The sequence below is a fragment of the Pseudophryne corroboree genome, chromosome 12 (genome assembly GCF_028390025.1).
Source record: "Pseudophryne corroboree isolate aPseCor3 chromosome 12, aPseCor3.hap2, whole genome shotgun sequence".
NCBI classification, from domain to species: Eukaryota; Metazoa; Chordata; class Amphibia; order Anura; family Myobatrachidae; genus Pseudophryne; species Pseudophryne corroboree.
The window spans coordinates 122,335,211-122,352,409 of record NC_086455.1 but is presented as its reverse complement, the minus strand read 5'-3'; the positions used below and the strand labels follow the sequence as shown (position 1 = coordinate 122,352,409).

Sequence of the window (17,199 nt, the reverse complement as noted above, 5' to 3'; positions counted from 1 at the left end):
ACTGGAATTAATTGGCAAGATCACTGTAATTAATAATTTCTCTAACGTCCTAAGTGGATGCTGGGGACTCCGTCAGGACCATGGGGGATAGCGGCTCCGCAGGAGACAGGGCACAAAAATAAAGCTTTAGGATCAGGTGGTGTGTACTGGCTCCTCCCCCTATGACCCTCCTCCAAGCCTCAGTTAGGTTTTTGTGCCCGTCCGAGCAGGGTGCAATCTAGGTGGCTCTCTTAAAGAGCTGCTTAGAAAAAGTTTTTTAGGTTTTTTATTTTCAGTGAGTCCTGCTGGCAACAGGCTCACTGCATCGAGGGACTTAGGGGAGAGAATTTCAACTCACCTGCGTGCAGGATGGATTGGATTCTTAGGCTACTGGACACCATTAGCTCCAGAGGGAGTCGGAACACAGGTCTCGCCCTGGGGTTCGTCCCGGAGCCGCGCCGCCGACCCCCCTTACAGATGCTGAAGATTGAAGGTCCGGAAACAGGCGGCAGAAGGCTTTTCAGTCTTCATGAAGGTAGCGCACAGCACTGCAGCTGTGCGCCATTGTTGTCACACACTTCACACCAAGCGGTCACGGAGGGTGCAGGGCGCTGCTGGGGGCGCCCTGGGCAGCAATATTTTATTACCTTAAGGCAAAAGAATACATCACATATAGCCATTAAGGCTATATGTATGTATTTAACCCATGCCACTTATCTAAATCCACGGGAGGAAAGCCCGCCGAAATAGGGGGCGGGGCTTATTCTCCTCAGCACACAGCGCCATTTTCCTGCTCAGCTCCGCTGCGAGGAAGGCTCCCAGGACTCTCCCCTGCACTGCACTACAGAAACAGGGTAAAACAGAGAGGGGGGGCATTTTTTGGCGATATACTGGATATATTTAAGCTGCTATAAGGAACAACACTTATATAAGGTTGTTCCCATATATATTATAGCACTTGGGTGTGTGCTGGCAAACTCTCCCTCTGTCTCCCCAAAGGGCTAGTGGGGTCCTGTCTTCGATAAGAGCATTCCCTGTGTGTCTGCTGTGTGTCGGTACGTGTGTGTCGACATGTATGAGGACGATGTTGGCGTGGAGGCAGAGCAATTGCCGATAATGGTGATGTCACCCCCCAGGGAGTCGACACCGGAATGGATGGCTTTGTTTATGGAATTACGTGATAATGTCAGCACATTACAAAAATCAGTTGACGACATGAGACGGCCGGCAAACCAGTTAGTACCTGCCCAGGCGTCTCAGACACCGTCAGGGGCTGTAAAGCGCCCTTTACCTCAGTCGGTCGACACAGACCCAGACACAGACACTGAATCTAGTGTCGACGGTGATGAAACAAACGTATTTTCAAGTAGGGCCACACGTTATATGATCACGGCAATGAAGGAGGCTTTGCATATCTCTGATGCTGCAAGTACCACAAAAAGGGGTATTATGTGGGGGGTGAAAAAACTACCTGTAGTTTTTCCTGAATCAGAGGAATTAAATGATGTATGTGATGAAGCGTGGTTTAACCCAGATAGAAAAATGCTAATTTCAAAAAAGTTATTAGCATTATACCCTTTCCCGCCAGAGGTTAGGGCGCGCTGGGAAACACCCCCAAGGGTGGATAAGGCGCTCACACGCTTATCAAAACAAGTGGCGTTACCGTCTCCGGATACGGCCGCCCTCAAGGATCCAGCAGATAGGAGACTGGAAACTACCCTAAAAAGTATATACACACATACTGGTGTTATACTGCGACCGGCCATCGCCTCAGCCTGGATGTGCAGTGCTGGGGTCGTCTGGTTGGATTCCCTGACTGAAAATATTGATACCCTGGATAGGGACAGTATTTTATTGACTATAGAGCAATTAAAGGATGCTTTCCTTTATATGCGAGATGCGCAGAGAGATATTTGCACTCTGGCATCGAGAGTAAATGCGATGTCCATATCTGCCAGAAGGAGTTTATGGACGCGACAGTGGTCAGGTGATGCGGATTCCAAACGACATATGGAAGTATTGCCGTATAAAGGGGAGGAATTATTTGGCGTCGGTCTATCGGATCTGGTGGCCACGGCAACTGCCGGAAAATCCACCTTTTTACCTCAGACCCCCTCCCAACAGAAAAAGACACCGTCTTTTCAGCAGCAGTCCTTTCGGTCCTATAAGAACAAGCGGACAAAAGGACAGTCATATCTGCCTAGGGGCAGAGGAAGGGGTAAGAGAGGGCAGCAAGCAGCCCCTGCCCAGGAACAGAAGCCCTCCCAGGGTTCTGCAAAGCCCTCAGCATGACGCTGGGGCCTTACAAGCGGACGCAGGAACGGTGGGGGGTCGACTCAAGAATTTCAGCGCACAGTGGGCTTGCTCACAGGTGGACCCCTGGATTCTGCAGGTAGTATCTCAGGGTTACAGGTTGGAATTCGAGAAGTCTCCCCCTCGCCGGTTCCTAAAGTCTGCTTTGCCAACGTCTCCCTCAGACAGGGAGACGGTATTGGAAGCCATTCACAAGCTGTTTGCTCAGCAGGTGATAGTCAAGGTACCCCTCCTACAACAGGGAAAGGGGTATTACTCCACGCTATTTGTGGTACCGAAGCCGGACGGCTCGGTAAGACCTATTCTAAATCTGAAATCTTTGAACCTGTACATACAAAAATTCAAGTTCAAGATGGAGTCACTCAGAGCAGTGATAGCGAATCTGGAAGAAGGGGACTTTATGGTGTCCCTGGACATAAAGGATGCTTACCTGCATGTCCCAATTTGCCCTTCACATCAAGGGTACCTCAGGTTCGTGGTGCAAAACTGTCATTATCAGTTTCAGACGCTGCCGTTTGGATTGTCCACGGCACCTCGGGTCTTTACCAAGGTAATGGCCGAAATGATGATTCTTCTGCGAAGAAGAGGCGTATTAATTATCCCTTACTTGGACGATCTCCTGATAAGGGCAAGGTCCAGAGAACAGCTGGAGGACGGAGTAGCACTAACCCAAGTAGTGCTGCAACAACACGGGTGGATTCTGAATTTTCCAAAATCTCAGTTGACCCCGACAACACGTCTGCTGTTCCTGGGAATGATTCTGGACACGGTTCAGAAAAAGGTGTTTCTTCCGGAGGAGAAAGCCAGGGAGTTATCCGAACTTGTCAGGAACCTCCTAAAACCAGGGACAGTGTCTGTACATCAATGCACAAGAGTCCTGGGAAAGATGGTGGCTTCTTACGAAGCGATTCCATTCGGCAGATTCCACGCACGAACTTTTCAGTGGGATCTGCTGGACAAATGGTCCGGATCGCATCTGCAGATGCATCAGCGGATAACCTTATCGCCACGGACAAGGGTGTCTCTTCTGTGGTGGTTGCAGAGTGCTCATCTGTTAGAGGGCCGCAGATTCGGCATACAGGACTGGGTCCTGGTGACCACGGATGCCAGTCTGAGAGGCTGGGGAGCGGTCACACAAGGAAGAAACTTCCAGGGAGTATGGTCAAGCCTGGAGATGTCTCTTCACATAAATATACTGGAGCTAAGAGCGATTTACAATGCTCTAAGTCTGGCAAAACCCCTGCTTCAGGGTCGGCCGGTGTTGATCCAGTCGGACAACATCACGGCAGTCGCCCACGTAAACAGACAGGGCGGCACAAGAAGCAGGACAGCAATGGCAGAAGCTGCAAGGATTCTTCGCTGGGCGGAAGATCATGTGATAGCACTGTCAGCAGTGTTCATTCCGGGAGTGGACAACTGGGAAGCAGACTTCCTCAGCAGACACGATCTACACCCGGGAGAGTGGGGACTTCATCCAGAAGTCTTCCACATGATTGTGAACCATTGGGAAAAACCAATGGTGGATATGATGGCGTCCCGCCTCAACAAAAAACTGGACAGGTATTGCGCCAGGTCAAGAGATCCTCAGGCAATAGCTGTGGACGCTCTGGTAACACCGTGGGTGTTCCAGTCAGTGTATGTGTTCCCTCCTCTGCCTCTCATACCAAAAGTACTGAGAATTATACGGCAGAAGGGAGTAAGAACGATACTAGTGGCTCCGGATTGGCCAAGAAGAACTTGGTACCCGGAACTTCAAGAGATGCTCACGGAGGATCCGTGGCCTCTACCTCTAAGACGGGACCTGCTTCAGCAGGGACCGTGTCTATTCCAAGACTTACCGCGGCTGCGTTTGACGGCATGGCGGTTGAACGCCGAATTCTAAAGGAAAAAGGCATTCCGGAAGAGGTCATTCCTACACTGGTAAAAGCCAGGAAGGAGGTGACTGCACAACATTATCACCGCATTTGGAGAAAATATGTTGCGTGGTGTGAGGCCAGGAAGGCCCCCACGGAGGAATTTCAACTGGGTCGATTCCTACATTTCCTGCAAACAGGATTGTCTATGGGCCTCAAATTGGGGTCCATTAAGGTTCAAATTTCGGCCCTGTCAATTTTCTTCCAGAAAGAATTGGCTTCAGTTCCTGAAGTCCAGACTTTTGTAAAAGGAGTACTACATATACAGCCCCCGGTTGTGCCCCCAGTGGCACCGTGGGATCTTAATGTAGTCTTGGATTTTCTCAAATCCCATTGGTTTGAGCCGCTCAAATCGGTGGAGCTGAAGTATCTCACATGGAAAGTAACCATGCTACTGGCCCTGGCTTCAGCCAGGAGAGTATCAGAATTGGCGGCTTTATCATATAAGAGCCCATATCTGATTTTCCATACGGACAGGGCAGAACTGCGGACGCGTCCTCATTTTCTGCCTAAGGTGGTGTCAGCGTTTCACCTGAACCAGCCTATTGTGGTGCCTGCGGCTACTAACGAGTTGGAGGATTCCAAGTTGTTGGACGTGGTCCGGGCATTGAAAATATATATTTCAAGAACGGCGGGAGTCAGAAAGTCTGACTCACTGCTTATATTGTATGCACCCAACAAGATGGGTGCTCCTGCTTCTAAGCAGACGATTGCTCGTTGGATTTGTAGCACAATTCAACTTGCACATTCTGTGGCAGGCTTGCCACAACCTAAATCTGTCAAGGCCCATTCCACAAGGAAAGTGGGCTCATCCTGGGCGGCTGCCCGGGGAGTTTCGGCATTACAACTCTGCCGAGCTGCTACTTGGTCAGGGGCAAATACGTTTGCAAAATTCTACAAATTTGATACCCTGGCTGAGGAGGACCTTGAGTTCTCTCATTCGGTGCTGCAGAGTCATCCGCACTCTCCCGCCCGTTTGGGAGCTTTGGTATAATCCCCATGGTCCTGACGGAGTCCCCAGCATCTACTTAGGACGTTAGAGAAAATAAGAATTTACTTACCGATAATTCTATTTCTCGTAGTCCGTAGTGGATGCTGGGCGCCCATCCCAAGTGCGGATTGTCTGCAATACTTGTACATAGTTATTGTTACAAAAAAATCGGGTTGTTATTTGTTGTGAGCCGTCTGTTCAGAGGCTCCTACGTTTGTCATACTGTTAACTGGGTTCAGATCACAAGTTATACGGTGTGATTGGTGTGGCTGGTATGAGTCTTACCCGGGGTTCAATATCCTTCCTTATTGTGTACGCTCGTCCGGGCAGAGTATCCTAACTGAGGCTTGGAGGAGGGTCATAGGGGGAGGAGCCAGTACACACCACCTGATCCTAAAGCTTTATTTTTGTGCCCTGTCTCCTGCGGAGCCGCTATCCCCCATGGTCCTGACGGAGTCCCCAGCATCCACTACGGACTAGAGAAATAGAATTATCGGTAAGTAAATTCTTATTTATACGTCTAAATCACTGGAATTAATTGGCAAGATCACTGTAATTATACATCCAAATCAGTGGAATTAATTGGCAAGATCACTGTAATTAAAGTCCAAATCACTGGAATTAATTGGCAAAATCTCGGTATTGCCTGCCTAGTGAAGTTGAATCTAGATGGGATTTGTTACCGGGGACACAATACCTTCATCAATTGTATAAATCCCACTGCACTAATGGCGGATACCGGACGCACGTCTAACACCAACATAAGTGTCAAGGCCTCAGTTATGAGGGCTTCCATCGTCATGTGAAGCTGAACTACTAGTCATAAACATAGGCCAGGGCCTCAGCCATTCCTTGCCACTTCGTGTCGTAAATGGCATATTGGCAAGTTTACGTTTCTCCTCAGACCATTTAAATTTCTTTTTTTGGGTCTTTTGACTGAACTTTGGCTTTTTGGATTTTACATGCCCTCTACTATCACAGTGGGCATCGGCCTTGGCAGACGACGTTGATGGCATTTCATCGTCTATGTCTTGGCTATTGGCAGCAGCTTCAGCACTAGGAGGAAGTGGTTCTTGATCTTTCCCTATTTTATTCTCCAAATGTTTGTTCTCCATTATTTTTCTGGAGTTACATAACACAATATGCGGCACAAGAGAGCGTACCCCTACACCTCACAGGGCAAACCCTGTAAAAATTATTTGGATTAAATATTAATAACCCCTTTATTTGGAGTAAATAATATACAGCACAGGACAGCACCACTGAACTTACATGGCAGCACCACTGGACTGCATTTATACGGAATTATATGGATTTATATGGAATTATACGGCAGGATAACTGGAATTATATGGCAGTATCACAGGAATTATACAGCAATGTCACAGGAATTATACGGCAATATCATAGGAATTATACGCCAGTATTCCGAGAATTATACGGCAATGTCACAGGAATTATACGGTAGTATTCCAAGAATTACACGGCAATGTCACAGGAATTATACGGCAATATTATAGAAATTATACACCAGTATTCCGAGAATTATACAGCAATGTCACAGGAATTATACGCCAGTATTACGAGAATTATACGGCAATGTCACAGGAATTATACGCCAGTATCACGGGAATTATACGGCAATATCACGGGAATCATACGCCAGTATCACGGGAATTATACGGCAGTAACACTGGATATATGGCAGCAGAGGACACCACCACTGTGACTGGTCACTGGACTGATGCTGCACAAGAGAGACACTGGGGTATATGCAATTGCGGTCGAATTCCTGAAAATGTCGAAAAACTGGACATTTTCGCCCCCAAAAAAAATTCGACAATGCAATACAGTACTTTTCGTCCAAAAAAACTTTTTGAAATTCGACATTTGTCAAATTCGACATTTCTGCAATGGTACAAATGCGGCATTTCGACAAAAGTATATTCAATTGAAGATTGTAAATTCGACAACAGTGCTTTTAGACAGTAAATTCGAGATTTTCAATCCGCCACACTTTGTTGGCGGAATCTAATAAAAAAATTAAAAAACATGTTTTTTTGTGTGGTTTTTTTTATTGGTAATAGCATATCTATTTATATTAGAAGGGATTAGGTACTTGGTTTGTCTATTTAGGAGGCACAAGTATTATTTTTATATTTTAAAAAAAATATATATATTTTTTTAATGGAATGGTGTATAAATCAGAAAAAAAAATGCGTGGGGTCCCCCCTCCTAAGCATAACCAGCCTCGGGCTCTTTGAGCCGGTCCTGGTTGCCAAAATACGGGGGGGGGGAATGACAGGGGATCCCCCGTATTTTAACAACCAACACCCGCTCTGCGCCTGGTCCTGATGCAAAAAATACGGGGGACAAAAAGAGTAGGGGTCCCCCGTATTTTTTGTACCAGCACCGGGCTCCACTAGCTGGACAGATAATGCCACAGCCGGGGGTCACTTTTATACAGCGCCCTGCGGCCGTGGCATTAAATACCCAACTAGTCACCCCTGGCCGGGGTACCCTGGAGGAGTGGGGACCCCTTCAATCAAGGGGTCCCCCCAGCCACCCAAGGGCCAGGGGTGAAGCCCGAGGCTGTCCCCCCCCCCATCCAAGGGCTGATAGCCATGTGTAAAAATTTAAGAATATTGTTTTTTGCAGAAGAACTACAAGTCCCCGCAAGCCGGTACTTGGAGAACCACAAGTACCACCATGCGGGGGGGGAAACGGGCCCGCTGGTACCTGTAGTTCTACTGCAAAAAAAATACCCAAATAAAAAAAAGGACACAGACACCGTGAAAGTATAACTTTATTACATATATGCCGACACACATACTATGTTGACACGCCGACTCTGGCCACGTCTCCAATGTCGACGTCCGGGGTACCTGAAAATAAAATTATACTCACCTGATCCAGTGTCTGGTTCTTTTATTGTAATCCACGTACTTGGCAAAACAAAAAAACGCATTTACCCGAACCAGACGGACTGAAAGGGGTCCCATGTTTACACATGGGACCCCTTTCCCCAAATGCAGAGACCCCCCGTGACTCCTGTCACAGAGGGTCCCTTCAGCCAATCAGGAAGCGCCACTTCGTGGCACTCTCCTGATTGGCTGTATGCGCGTCGGAGCTGTCAGACGCGCATCGCACAGCCCCCTCCATTATCTTCAATGGTGGGAACTTTGCGGTCAGCGGTGAGGTCACCCGCGGTTAGCGGCTGACCGCGGGTAACCCCACCGCTGACCGCAAAGTTCCCACCATTGAAACTAATGGAGGGAGCTGTGCGATGCGCTGTCTGCCAGCTCAGATGCGCAAAGCCAATCAGGAGAGTGCCACGACGTGGCGCTTCCTGATTGGCATAAGGGACCTTCTGTGACAGGAGTCACGGGGGGTCTCTGCATTCGGGGAAAGGGGTCCCATGTGTAAACATGGGACCCCTTTCAGTCCGTCTGGTTCGGGTAAATGCGTTTTTTTGTTTTGCCAAGTACGTGGATCATAATAAAAGAACCGGACACTGGATCAGGTGAGTATAATTTTATTTTCAGGTACCCCGGACGTCGACATTGGAGACGTGGCCAGAGTCGGCGTGTCAACATAGGTAAGTACGTGTGTCGGCATGTGTGAAATAAAGTTGTATTTTCACGGTGTGCATGTCCTGTTTTTATTTGGGTATTTTTTTGTAGTAGAACTACAGGTACCAGCGGGCCCGTTTCCCCCCGGCATGCTGGTACTTGTGGTTCTCCAAGTACCGGCTTGCGGGGGAGGCTTGCTGGGACTTGTAGTTCTACTGCAAAAACCACTATTCTTACATTTTCCACAAGGCTATCAGCCCCCCATCCGCAGCCCTTGGATGGGGGGACAGCCTCGGGCTTCACCCCTGGCCCTTGGGTGGCTGGGGGTGTGACCCCTTGATTGAAGGGGTCCCCACTCCTCCAGGGTACCCCGGCCAGGGGTGACTAGTTGGGTATTTAATGCCACGGCCGCAGGGCGCTGTATAAAAGTGACCCCCGGCTGTGGCATTATCTGTCCAGCTAGTGGAGCCCGGTGCTGGTACAAAAAATACGGGGGACCCCTACTCTTTTTGTCCCCCGTATTTTTTGCACCAGGACCAGGTGCAGAGCCCGGTGCTGGTTGTTAAAATAAGGGGGATCCCCTGTCATTTTTTCCCCCGTATTTTGGCAACCAGGACCGGCTCAAAGAGCCCGAGGCTGGTTATGCTTAGGAGGGGGGACCCCACGCAAATTTTTTTCGGGGTTTTTACCGTTTTTTACCGTTTTTTTTTTTTTTTTAAATGTAATCAAAATCCGTCAAATCGCCCGTTTTTCAACAGCGGGACTGTCGAATTCGTTTTTTATTGAATATGTCGAATTCCGGCACCCACCTGCCGGAATTCGACGGTCGAATTGTGTCGAATTTAAAAACGGACGAAAAAGTGCCGCAATTCGCCCGGAATTGCATATACCCCACTACCCCTGGTCTGATGCAAGACAACACAGCAAAACTGCAAGGGACCTATACAGCAGCCAGCAGCACTGGGGACATATAGCAGCAGAGGACATCAACACTGTGACTGGCTGGACTGATGCAGCACAATACACTGACTACACTGGACTGGACTGAGCAGCACAAGACTCGCCACCCCACAGACACTGAGGACGGAGACATGTCACTACACTCTCTGAGACTGGAGTGAAAATGGCCGTGACGCACGGGTCCTTATATGGAATCCAAATACCACAAGAATACGACAGTGGGATGATGACATTTTGCCGCGGTCGGGTTTCCGAGTCAGGCGGGAAAACCCGAGCCTGACTCGGAACCGGGCTCAGAGCGTGAAGTTCGGTACAGTTCGATTCTCTGAGAACCGAACCTGCTCATCTCTAGATAGAATATACATGTTGCTCAGCACTTAAGCCAGTTGTTCCTGTGGCTTTCTCTACATGATGCGGGTTTGGACTGTCATCTGAATCAACAATTACTTTCCACAACCTTTAAGTTCCATTGTAAATTTCCACGTGGTATAAATCTCTGCACCTTTTAGTTTAATAAATCCAATTATGGATGTAGCTCAGTGGTTCCTAAACTTTGTTGAATCATTGTGCCCTATGATTTCAGAATTTTTTTGATACGGGCACTCCTATACCAAATGTTTCTTATTGGAAAATTCAGAAAATTGTGTTTACCTGTCATCCTTAGGGCTAGTTATGTGGTGGAGGACATGGTTGTGCTACGGTTTGTCAATATATTTTATGAATGGCAGCCACCAGCTCTGGTTTTGCCTATCATATTGGTCATAAATAGTTTGATTTGGTCCTGGGCCACCAACCCTTGGCTCCACTGGAAATAGCTTGTGACACACCAGTGTGCCATTTTGGGAACCCAGGATTTAGCTCCTATATGCTTGTTGCGCACTAAGATGGTTATGCAGCTTCAATGCTTTACTTCTTTGGTTAATTTCTGTACTGGCACGCTGTGCTGAAAACACTCTGCTTGTTCACTCTGTGCTTGCCCATGTCTATGGCGTCTGTGTGCTGCTGGGCTTTTAGATGCTTGGGGCCTGTATGTCTGGTGCTTGTGTACCTGGGCCCATAATCTGTTAAATATATGTGTGTACTATTTGGTGATGGTAATAAACAGAGTAATAGTGTACTCCAGTGTAACCCATGTCACCACACAAACCAGTAGTATGGTTTATTGAAAAGTAGTATAATTGTACAGCCGTAATCTGATAAACTCATTTGGATGATGGAGTGAAGCTTGAGCAAACATACAGAACACCAGACGGTGATGTATGAGGGCAGAGGTGCGCAACAGTAAGAGGTATCTCAGGATATTGCAGGATCTTTGGGAGCTAATTGGAATACATCAGTATATCTGCGGCACACTAACACATTGATGAGATGTCAACACATATGTGCAGAAGACCAAACGGTGGCCATCTTGGTAAAGGATTGATGCCTCCATAAAGGAGCATCATGGAGACTGTACATTCGCGTACTCCATATCTCAACAGATGTGTTCCCAGCTCCTTCCACCTCAGCAGCAGCCTGTCAGGACTGACTGATTTTGTGAATCCATTAACTTTGGACCAACCGAAGGTGTTGGTGCTGGAGTATGGTGAAAACAGGGAGGATGAAGAAAGTTCAGTTTCATATATTTATTAGAAAGCTACAATTCCAGTAAGGAGTTAAATGACAATTATTAGACACCATATATACACTGACGTACTGCAATGAATGGCATAACGATAAGCAGGATCTGTATTAAAGATGCATTAAAGAAAATTTCATATGAATAAGATAAAATGAACCTGAAGATTAGTGAAGAATTGTCCAATATGAAGCAATGATTGGTGCCAAACTGTAAGAAGTGTTAACTGCTGGATATTGTAGACAAAGATGAATAACTGTGAAGACTTGTTACTGACACTTAAAGGCTGAACTGGAGAACTGTGAAGAATTGTCTTTGAATGATGCAAAAACGTAGATACAATACTGAAAGAAGAACTTGCAGGTTGTGAAGATTATACACTGTGAAGAGCTGCAGCAGAAGACAACGGTGAGGAATAGGTTAACTGAGAGATGAGTAAATGAGGACCAGGATTAAGTAGAAACTTCCACAGGCTGTGTGATTATAGCAGGCAGTCACTGAACGAACAGGGTAACCTCTAACGGGACTCCAGGAATCCACTTGTTGCCACTTGGAGAGCGATTGACTGACAGCACAGCAGGGAGCTGGTGGATCACTTGCGGTGAAGGCTGCAGGCAGACGTCTGGGAGTGGAGGCGATATCAGGACCACTGGAATCACACAGAAATCCACAGGGAGAGCACAGAGCTAGGGTACAGAGTAGCTACAACAAAGCACTGGCCAAGAGTGAAACAATCCCAGCCTACTTATAGGCAGCACAAGCACGGGATTGGCTAACACTTAGCCACAGATGCTCACAGGTGCTTCATTTGGTCTCCAACATGGCCACCTCCTATACTGCAGACACACAGAGGCCTCTCCGGCCATTAGGTCCCAGCACTCCCGACTCCCAGAACCTGCATCACCTCTGCCACTGACCCCGCCGCGTCCCCACACGGCCGCACGGACCCCAGAACCTGCAGCGGTGAGTGACCGATTCGTGACACAGTCCAAATGAGAGCTATACACAGGGACTGCCTCCTCAGTTGGGACCTGCAGCCACCACTGCCCAACTACCAGGGATCATACTCCCTCCTTCCTCCCTCTGAATCCACCACTGCCCAGGGCATAAGCAGAGTCAGTTATATAGTTCACATCTCTTAGATACTTCAGTCTCGGTCAAGAAATAATATTGCATCATAGCTTTTAGTAAGATACCATTTGGACTTTTCCATGAACATTAATTTTGATGAAACATAATAGTTCCATCCATTTCTACATGTTCTACATTTATTGATCAGGGTTATATTTCCCTTGAGAGTGGTGTAATGTAGCTGGACACCATATACATTCTCCCTGAATACGAGGGAAGAGCACAGTAATGAGCATCATTGACAGAAAGATGATAGCTGATTATATTCTTTGTTACTGGTTTTGCTGATTGCTGATACAAGTTGTCAGTGCTGTTGAATTTGGTCTCAGAATTAACAGAAATACAGAATACTGTCAACAGAATACATTACTGGTGCACATGTTATTTAAATATATATAGACATATAGGTTTTAAACAGTTGTAGTGAAAACCTATGTTCTAGACTGCCATGTAGAACAGCTGTTTACCTTTGTAACATTGCTCTCTGGGATGGAGTTGGGCGCATCCCTTTTCCCTGACGCAAATAGCGAGGTTTAGCATACAGCGCATGCACAGAAGCAAATTTACGCATTTTTGAAAACCTCCAATTTAGTTGGATGGATCGTTGCTGGATCTCGCAATGAAGTGAAATGGCCGTTTCTGGGTAGGGACTGGGCGACGACAATGCAATTGCACAAAACAGTCCTGTTTTGTGGGAGTGTATGTGGGTGTCGTGGGAGTGTAGCTAGCATTCCATGCTATTTTGAGTCGAGTGTATGGGAAAGGGAATGGATATCTTGCTTCCAGCATGGTAATGATGCAAGTACTAATCATGGTGGTCGTGGCTGTGGATGGAAAAATTGTGGGCAGAAGACGCACGGTTCCTTGCATTATTAGTCCCAGAGGAACTCGCATAAGGTAGTGAAGCTGACTGCTGCGGCATCACACAAACACAGCTACTTTGCGTACAACTCAATATTAGAGATGAGCGGGTTCGGTTCCCAGAGAAACGAACCCTACCGAACTTCACTACCTGAGCCTGGATCTGAGTCCAGCTCGGGTTTTCCCGCCTGATTCGGAAACCAAAACAAGGCAAAACGTCATCATCCCGCTGTCGCATTCTCGCAAGGTTTGGATTCCATATAAGGAGCCGTGCGTCGCCGCCGTTTTCACTCCAGTCCTGGAGAGTGTAGTGAGAGGATGTGTCTCTGTCCTCAGTGTCTGTGCGGGCGGGAAAGTGGGGTGGCAATTATAGTGCTGTCTTGTGCTGCTCAGTCCAGTGTAGTGTCTTAGCTGCATCAGTCACTCCAGTGACCAGTCACAGTGGTGGTGTCCTCTGCTGCCATATGTCCAGTGCTGCTGTATAATAAGTCCCTTACAGTGTTGCTGTGTTGTCCTGCATCAGTCCAGTGGTGGTGTCCTGTGCTGTATATTATTTACTCTAAATAAAAGGGTTATATACATTACTTATATTATTATCCAAATACTTTTTACAGGATTTGCCCTGTGTGATGTAGGGGTACGCTCGCCTGTGCTGCATGTTATTATAATAGCTCCAAATAAAATGGATATTATTATCCAAATTTATTTTACAGGCTGTGCCGTGTGTGTGTGCGATTTAGGGGTATGCTCTCCTGTGCCACCAATATTGTGCGTGTATTACATCTGGGCAAATTCCAGGATGTCCCATGTTGTTTGTGTCGCATAGCTTAGTCATACAGCTGCCTCATTGCACCTCTTTTTCTTCTTTGCATGATGTGCTGTTTGGGTCCTAGTTTTAAAATCTGCCCTCCTGTCTGCCACTGCAGTGCCACTCCTAGATGGGCCACGTGTTTGTGCCGCACACTTGTGTCGCTTAGCTTAGTCATCCAGCCAACTCAGTGCAACGTTTTGGTCTAAAAACAATGGCCCTCATTCCGAGTTGTTTGCTCGCTAGCTGCTTTTAGCAGCATTGCACACGCTAAGCCGCCGCCTACTGGGAGTGAATCTTAGCTTTGCAGAATTGCGAACGAAAGATTCGCAAAATTGCGAATAGAAATTTCTTAGCAGTTTCTGAGTAGCTCGAGACTTACTCTGCCACTGCGATCAGTTCAGTCAGTTTAGTTCCTGGTTTGACGTCACAAACACACCCAGCGTTCGGCCAGAAACTCCCCCGTTTCTCCAGCCACTCCCGCGTTTTTCCCAGAAACGGCAGCGTTTTTTCACACACACCCATAAAACGGCCAGTTTCCGCCCAGAAACACCCACTTCCTGTCAATCACACTCCGATCACCAGAACGAAGAAAAATCCTCGTAATGCCGTGATTAAAATACCCAACTTTTGAGTAAAATAACTAAGCGCATGCGCTCTGCGAACATTGCGCATGCGCAGTAAGCGACTAATCGCAATATAGAGAAAATCGGCAACAAGCGAACAACTCGGAATGACCACCAATATTGTGAGGTGTTCAGAATACACTGGAAATTAGTGGAAATGAATGTTATTGAGGTTAATAAGACTGTAGGATCAAAATTACCCCCAAATTATGTGATTTCAGCTGTTTTTATGTTTTTTTCAAAAATCATCGAGATCCAAAACCAAAACCAAAACACGAAAGGGTGGTTTTGTAAAACCAATCCAGATACAAAACACGAGCATGGAACCAGAACCAAAACCTAAACACAAAACACGAAAAGTGCCCGCCGCACATCTCTTCTCAAAATCAGTCCCTCTATAGCCTGGATCACAATTTCACATCCTTTGAGTATTGGCAGGGTTCACACCACAGGCAGGTTCATTACAGTATGGTGCCAACCAGGGCCGGTGCTAGGGTGTTCGGCGCCCTCCTGCAAACTATCGATTTTGCGCCTCTCTACAAATACAAATGTGACAGATCTCATTCTCAGAGCTGTAACTAGACATTTTGGTACCCCCCCACCCCCCCAAAAAAAACCATCTATAACATGGACATAGGCACAGTGCAAAAATATAAAGGCGTTAAATAATGACGCACAGTAGTCTCCATTATTCAAAATTACGCCACACAGTAGTGCCACTTATATACATTACGCCAGATAGAGCCCCCTTTTACACACTACACCAGGTAGAGTCAGTCACACATTATTCCAGGTAGAGTCCCCTTTTACACATTGCGCAAGGTTTAGTCTCCTTTTTACAGTGACAGGTAGAGCCCACTTTCACACATTGTACCAGGTAGAGCGCCTTTTACAACGCCAGGTAGAGCAAGCCACACATTATTCCAGGACAGGTAGAGCACCCTTTTACACTTTGCACCAGGTAGAGCATAATTTTACACATTGTGCCAGGTAGAGCTCCCTTTTGCACATACCATTTCCCCCCAGCACACATTACTATGAGCCCCCCTCCCCAGCACACATTAATTACACACACCCCCTGCACACATTAATGACAACCCCAGCACAGCACACATTAATGACCCCCCGGCACACACTGATGACACCCCCAGCACACATTGCTGACCACCCCCAGCACACACTGATGACACCCCGCAGCACACACTGATGACACCCCCAGCACACAATGCTGACCACCCCAGCACACACTGATGACACCCCCCCAGCACACACTGATGACACCCCCAGCACACATTGCTGACCACCCCCAGCACACACTGATGACACCCCGCAGCACACACTGATGACACCCCCAGCACACAATGCTGACCACCCCCAGCACACACTGATGACACCCCCCAGCACACACTGATGACACCTCCAGCACACATTGCTGACCACCCCCAGCACACACCGATGACACCCCCCCAGCACACACTGATGACACCCCCCAGCACACACTGATGACACCTCCAGCACACATTGCTGACCACCCCCAGCACACACTGATGACACCCCCCCAGCACACACTGATGACACCCCCCAGCACACACTGATGACACCTCCAGCACACATTGCTGACACCCCCCAGCACACACTGATGACACCCCGAGCACACATTGCTGACACCCCCCAGCACACATTGATAACACCCCCCAGCACACATTGCTGACACCCCCCAGCACACATTGATAACACCCCCCAGCACACATTGTTGACACCCCCCAGCACACATTGATAACACCCCCCAGCACACATTGCTGACACCCCCCAGCACACACTGATGACACCCCCCAGCACACATTGATAACACCCCCCAGCACAGCAGATTGATGACACCCCCCAGCACACGTTTAGCTGCAGGCCTGCAGCTGTCTATTTACCTGATCTCTGCTCCTCCCTCAGTGTGGCTGGCTGCTCCTCAGGGCTGCTGGCTCCTCCAAACGAGTGCACGTGCCTTTCTGTGTATTGGAGGAAGTGCCCTCCCTCCGACTTCACCACCGAGTCACAGTGGAGGGAGGGGCGACACTGCTGCCTGTCTCTCTGACATGTGCAGCGGGAGGAGCAAGGGGGAGAGGGAAGGGGGGAGGGCTCTGACAGGAGGATATTATCAGCACAGAGACGGATGTGTTAAAACGTTCAGCGAGTACATCATGCTGCGGCGCTGCTGCTGCTGCCTGATAGTGTGACAGGTGCAGGCTGCAGCAGACGTCCCTGCCATTAGCACTGCCCATCAGTAAGGTAGCAGAGCAGGAGGAGCGCCTGTCTAGACCAGCGCCTCCCTGCTTTGCAGACCTTGCTGAGCGGGTAGCGCCGGGCCTGGTGCCAACACACCTTCTTTGTGGTTTAAAATTGACTCTTGCGGTTTAAAGGGACGATTTATCACCA

General features: G+C 48.0%; 1 long non-coding RNA gene across 1 annotated transcript in view; it reads right to left on the bottom strand.

The window, feature by feature from the left end:
- Positions 1-16,828, bottom strand: part of LOC134980933 (uncharacterized) — a 154,462-nt gene extending 137,634 nt beyond the window's left edge. The window contains exon 1 of the long non-coding RNA XR_010190490.1: positions 16,695-16,828. This is a non-coding gene — a long non-coding RNA (uncharacterized LOC134980933). The remainder of the gene's footprint in view (positions 1-16,694) is intronic.
- Positions 16,829-17,199: the final 371 nt, after the last annotated feature.